Genomic DNA, 6,903 nt, shown 5'->3' on the forward strand with positions numbered 1-6,903 from the left:
TACTGTCATTTGCAAAGGAGTGAATGTTTCTAACTCAGTAAGTAGACTTTTATGATTACACAACTAAAAAATAAATGCATGACTATTTCTTCTGTGAAGTTATGTTTCCTTTTCTACATGAAAATGGATTAAAATCAAAACTTACAGTCTAGTATATTTTTTCCTTTATATAAAATGTGAAGAATGTGAATCCACACAAGGGAAAGCAGGACTGTATTAAAAATAACATGTGATTACACTAAATACGTATGAGTTTGGAAAAGAAAAGGAATACATCATGGTATTAAAATGTCCTGGTGTGTTTCTAAGTAACAGAATCTCTGTGGTCAAATAAACTTATACTAAACTATCAGCTGATTTAAGCAAATCTTTTTATAAGTTGGACTCTGCAGAAAGTTCATTTGTTTTGCCTAAATTGGGAATTACCAAATTTATACATGAACCATTTGAAAAATAATTTAACTAGTATTATGACATTCAGAATAAAGCATATATTATAAATTGTAAACCTATTCTAGGGCAGTAGTTCTGCCCTAGAACTCTCAAAGGATGGACCCCTTTGAGAAACTTATAATAGACCCTGTCTGCAGAAAAATACACATATAAAAACATTTTGCATGTACAAAATATTCATAAAATCTTTCCACAAATCCTCTAGATATTCATGTATCCAAGTTAAGAATTCCTGTCTAGGTTAACACTTTAATTAACTTAAACCATAAATATTTCACTAGAGTGAAAGATAAATAAAAGGGTTAAAATTAATGGAAGGCAAATTGTAGACAAAGAATTTATGACTAAGATCCCAAAGGCAATTACAGCAACAACAGAAAAATAAATAGATGGGGCTTGATTAAATTAAAAAACTTCTGCACAGCAAAGGAAATAATCGACAGAGTAAATAGACAACCTACAGAATGGGAGAAAATATTCATGAACTATATATCTAACAAAGGGCTTAATACCCAGAATCTACAAAGAACTCAAACAAATCAGCAAGACAAAAACCAAACAACCCCATTAACAAGTGGGCAAAGGACACAAACAGAAGTTTTCAAAGGAAGATAGAGAAATGGCCAAGAAACATATGAAAAAATGCTTACTATCACTAATATCAGGGAAATGCAAATTGAAACCACAACGAGCTGTCACCTCACCCCTGTTACAATGGCTTTTATTAAAAAGTCCAAAAACAATAGATGGTGGCATGGATGCAGAGTCAAACACTTATACACTGTTGCTGAAACTGCAAATTAGTATAACCTCTATGGAAAACAGTATTGAGATTTCTTAAAGAACTAAAAATAGACCCATCATTCAATCCAGCAATCCCACTACTAGGTATCTACCCAAAGGAAAATAAGTCATTTTATCAAAAAGATACCTGTACTCAAATGTTTATTACAGTACAATTCACAATTGCAAAGATATGGCATCAACCCAAGTGCCCATCAATTCATGAGTAGATTAATAAAATGTGGTATATACATACTATGAAGTACTACTCAGAAAAAAAGAAATGAATTAATGTTTTTTGCAGCAATTTGGAAGGAACTGGAAAACATTATGCTAAGCAAAGTATCTTGAGAATGAAAAAACAAACACCGTATGCATTCTCTAATAATTTGGAACTACTTGATGGGCACACATGGGCACAGAAAGAAGTAAAAATTGTTGGAAATCAAGAAGGGGGAGGGGGAAGAGGAAAGAGGTGAAAACCGGTCTAACTGGTATAATGAACACTATTTGGGTGATAGGCATACCTATAGCCCTGACTAAGCATTATAAAAGCTATCCATGTACCAGAAACATTCATACCGCCTTAATATATTGAAACAAAAAAAGAAAAAAATTAATTTGAGGCAAATTACCTTATTTGTCCCAATTATTTAGCATTTGTTCCCCCATTATTAGGTAATATTTTCAAGATCCAGAAAAGTTGAACGAATAATACAATGAGCATCTACATACCCTTTACCTATATTCACCAATTAATAATGCAGATGCTCCTCAATTTATGATGAGTTACAGTCAATAAACCCGTTGTAAGTTGAAACTATCTTAAGTCAAAATGCATTTAATACACCTAACCTACCAAACATCATAGCTTAGCCTAGACTACCATAAAGGTGCTCATAATATTTACATTGGCCCACAGTTGGGCAAAATCATCTAACATAAAGCATTGAATGTCTCATGTAATTTATTTAATACTATACTGAAAGTGAAAAACAGAATAATTATATGGATACTCAAAGTACAGTTTCTATTGAATACGTATGACTTGCACCATTGTAAAGTCAAAAAATCATTAAGTCGAACCACTGCAGGTATCTATACTTGATCAATTTGTTCATCTCTATCTCTCCTTCTATATCCATATCTATCTGTCTATCTATCTATCCATCTGTCCATCCATCCATCATGTGCATCCATCCATCCATTTATACATGTGTAAACTTGCATTTCTATCTGTCTACCCAACCAGCCATCCATCTATCCATTCTTTTATCCATCTGTTGGCAGAGGATAGAATCTGGACTATTTGAATGTACATTGCAGACATCCCAACACTTCGCCCCAATACTTCAGTATGAAACTCCTAAGAACAAAGAAATTTTCTTAATAACCATAGACAATTAACACATTCTCTCCCATTACCAAATCCAAGAAATTTAACATTGATTTAGTAACACCTAACATATAAGATCTCCTCAATTGTCCTAATAATGGCCTATGTGGCTGTGTGTGAGGTTCAAGACCTAATCAAGATTCAAGTACTGGCCCATTATTCTCCCTTAATCTAGAGTAGTGATTCCCTTCTTACATCTGCCTCTCACACCTTCACTTTAAGGGTCCAAACCAGCTATCTTGTAGAATGTCCCATAATCTGCATTTGTTTGATTGTTTCCCTCATGATTTAATTTAGATGGAGCATTTTTCGCAAAAATCCTACATAGATGATGTCATATACTTCTTTTTGCATAATATCAGGAGGCACAAAATGTCAGTTTGTCCCATTATTGGTGATGCTGAGTCATTTGTTAAGGTGGTATCTTCTTCCCCTTGTGAATATCCTGCCATCCAGGAAACTTTCACTTAATGGTTTTAGCTTCCATTCATTATCTTTGCCTAATCAATTATTACATTGGAAGTTTCACAGTGGTGATTTTCTATTATTGTTCTGCATTCATCAGCTGGCATTCTTCTATAAGGAGAGGCTCTGACCTTTTTTTTTTTCCTCTTTATTTTTTTCAAGATGGGGTCTGATTCTGTCGGAGTGCAGTGGCACAATTAGAGCTCACCACAACCTCCAATTCTTTGGTTCTAACAATCCTCCTGCCTAAGCCTCCTGAGTAGCAGGGATTACTGGCTCTGAACTTTTAAACTCTCTTTTCTGTTATAAAAAGGATTTTGTACTTGACATGTTATAATCCATTGCCATCTTATTCTTTTTGAGATGCTCAAACTGCCCCTTCATAGAGGCTTCTATGTTCCTTTACTGAGTCCTTAGTAAACTCTGCTCACCTTTGTACTTCTTGGTACAATAAGCTGTTGCAGGCACACCTCATACTTTCCCTGGCCCAGACCTGTTATTGGAAATTTCTCCAAGGAGCCCTGGTTCCTTCTAGTGAGAATAGTATTTGGAAACACAGATCTGGAAGCCAGATGTGCTCACTGCTCTCAGGTCATCTCCGTGGAAAGAGGTGGGAAATCATTACCTTTACACATTCCTGAAAGCAAAGTGACTTTTGAGACATTCCTTAAAAATATTTGACAACCTCACAATATAATAAACTAAATTGTATAAGCCCTTCATTTTCATAAATACAACTGATTCACGTTAAATGACAATTTATGACATTAATTCATTTTTCAGAACCAGAAACCTCAAGTAGGACGACAAGAGCAAGCTCAGCCCTGTGACACTGCAAAAGCTAGTCCCTGCAAGGACAGGGCTTGTGAGGAAGATGCTGCAAGGTCAGGGCAGCAGAGAACCAGGGAGGCACCTCCTATGAGCTCAGTGAATCATAGCCATGCAGGGCGTCAGAGTCAGATCATATTTTTCAAGATATGCTGTAAATTTAGACTTTGATATAAAATTTCCTGGTCTTTAAAAATATGATATCCTCCAATCTGTAGGCGGAATTCTGCTGATAGGTCACAATCTATATACAGTATTAAGCAAATTCATTATAAACCAAAGCACCTAGTGTACCATGAGGGACACCTGAATATTAAAAGTCCGTGAAATCTTAATCATCCATTCCTTCACAGAAGTTTTTGTGAGCATCTACTATTTGCAAAACTCTATGTTATATATATTTACATCTTAGGATCCAATGGTCTAGCATATTCCTAAACTGGGTATTTGCATGGCATACTCCCTTGCAGCCTTCAGGTCTTTGTGACTCTGTCATCAGACAGTGAGGGCACCCCTGATGCCCATACCTCCATCTGCTTCTCTCCTTAGCACTTATACCATTTGTTGAATGAACAGATGGGTGGACGGCCTTCCTTATAGATACTACTATAAGAGAACATTATACAATCCATTCCAATTCACTTAGAAGGTGAGAGGACACCAGATATTTGCTAATGAACATCAGAAAATTCAAAACACCTGTGCTCTGGTAGGCGTTGTGTGTACACAACAGAGCACCTATGACACATGCGGCTGGCTCCTAACACTCCTGCCTCACCCATCAAACTTTTATTTGTATGAGATGATTTCTAAGGTCCTTCCCTATTCTTATTTATGGTTGAATTTTGACCACTGCTGTCCATGTCTAGACCAGAAGTAGTTCTGGAAAGGGTCTGAGAAACCACATGAGAGGTTGGCATAAGCAAGTATTTTCATTTTCACAAAGGTTAGAATATATAGGGCCAAAGAAAAAGAAATCTGCATTAAAGTTTCTTTTATAGCAATCAATATTTCTGTTGATAAACTGTCAGTAGAGAGAATACTACTTTCTCATTTTGTAATTTGTATTATTTACAACATAATATGCAGATAACTCATGATTCCTAAAGATATTGTTATAATGCAGCTAGATTAATATTTAGACCAAAGCCCAATGAGGCAAAAAATCAAATAACAAACAACAAACATGTAGAAAAGAACTAGGTCCCCTCCATAAGACACCCTTAGGAACCAAAAATAGAAGATTTTTCTCCTCACAATGCCTTAGGAAAGAGTAGGTATGGTGTTTTGTTTGGAATGACAACCTGGAAAGGGGTGGGTAAAACTCTAGTTTCTTCCCAGATGGCATGTTCACGCCTGCTGCACCATTTCTGGCAGATGTGAGGTGAAGCTTTCCATGCCATAGCCCAAGACTGTGGGGAGCTGGGCCCGGGACCCATACCTCTATCACATTATCTGCACAATAGAGTGAATAAGCCAAATATACTACCCCCCACCCCAGCATTATACTCCAGGACCTATTTCTTTCCCCAAGCCCTCTGACCAAAGATCAAAGCAAGATGTTAGAAGACTAGCTTAAGGCTCACAGAGCAGATAACAGAAAGCGGCTGTAACATACCTTTAGAAACACAATCTTACAGGAACTGCCTCCCATCTCCTGAGATACAGGTGGCAAAACTGCACCCAGAAGGGCTATACAGACAATTCAACTGAGGAGAGTGGCTTGGGTGGGTGACGTAGACATTTTCTGTGAGCAGAGAAGTGAAAAACATACATCCCACAGATCACTGATGCCATGCAAAAATAGGAATCATACATTGGCAAAACTTGATTTTTTAAGAGAAGTTGAAATGTTGTAATTTTTAAATACAGCAATTCCACGTATATGACCTATGAATAAAGAATATTCATAGCAGCACTCCAAAAGAGTGAATATAGAAATAATCTGTGGCTTATTCATATAACAGAATACTATACAGTAATGAAAATGAACTACCACTAACCTCAATGACATGGGTGGATCTCAAAAGCATAACATTGAAATGAATGAAAAAAGCTAGATGCAAAAGAGAATGCACAATATGATTTCATTTATATAAAGTTCTGGAAATAACCTACGGAGCTGAAGTCCAGCAGCGACTTCTTTGAGAAGCATGGGGATAGATTCACGAATGCTGGGATTTCTTGATCGGGGATCAGTTTGTAAAAATTAATTGAACTGTACCATTATGATGTGCTTATTTTTTGGTAATATACACTTCAATAAAAAGTTGAAAACAAAACAAAACATTGTGCAGGACAAACTGAATTTACCCAAGGGCTTCCTGTTTATGACTCTGCTCTGATGGAATGTAGGCAAACATTAGATGCTCTGGATACAAAGATTAATAAAATCCAGTTCATACTTTCATGATGCTCCTGATTCATCCAGTTAACAGATACATTTGTAATTACAATGTACTTGAATAAATGAGAATATGAGCATTCTAAACCAAAAGGAGAGTTGTCATCCCCTCAGGTGCTGCAGGGCTGGAACAGGGCCTGAGCTATACTGAGGGTCATGTATAGGACTGTTGAGCTAACTGTGACTGTCAGATCCAAGGTCCAAGGTGGATATTTTAAGTGAAGGGAGGACGAACATGGGCCCAGCTGCCTTGCACATCTGAGGCACAGGTACTCTCTCTGTGGCTGTAGCTGCCTTGCTTTAACAATTTGGGTAATTTCTCTGGAAAGAGGTAAGAAATGTTAGTCAGAATCTTTATGACAGGAGAGAACAGATTCTGCTAACCCAATGGAAACAGGCTGGTCCCCAAATCTGCACAACAATCAGGAAGATCCATTAGGGTCACTACACCAGTGAGTGTGTCACTAGAGTTAGAAAACTGTCCTCTTTTGAAGGATTATGCCTTAGTTGATGTGGGAACTGGGCAATCTCTTGGGGTGAGTGGAAAAGGGGGTACAAATAATGATTTTCTTCT

General features: G+C 36.9%; 1 protein-coding gene across 2 annotated transcripts in view; it reads right to left on the bottom strand.

Annotated features, from left to right (window-relative positions):
- The window catches only part of CENPP (centromere protein P), a 236,502-nt gene that overhangs the window by 83,410 nt on the left and 146,189 nt on the right, over window positions 1–6,903 (bottom strand). The window lies entirely within an intron of this gene.

Source organism: Propithecus coquereli, unplaced genomic scaffold, assembly GCF_000956105.1.
Source record: "Propithecus coquereli isolate 6110/MARCELLA unplaced genomic scaffold, Pcoq_1.0 Scaffold370, whole genome shotgun sequence".
NCBI classification, from domain to species: Eukaryota; Metazoa; Chordata; class Mammalia; order Primates; family Indriidae; genus Propithecus; species Propithecus coquereli.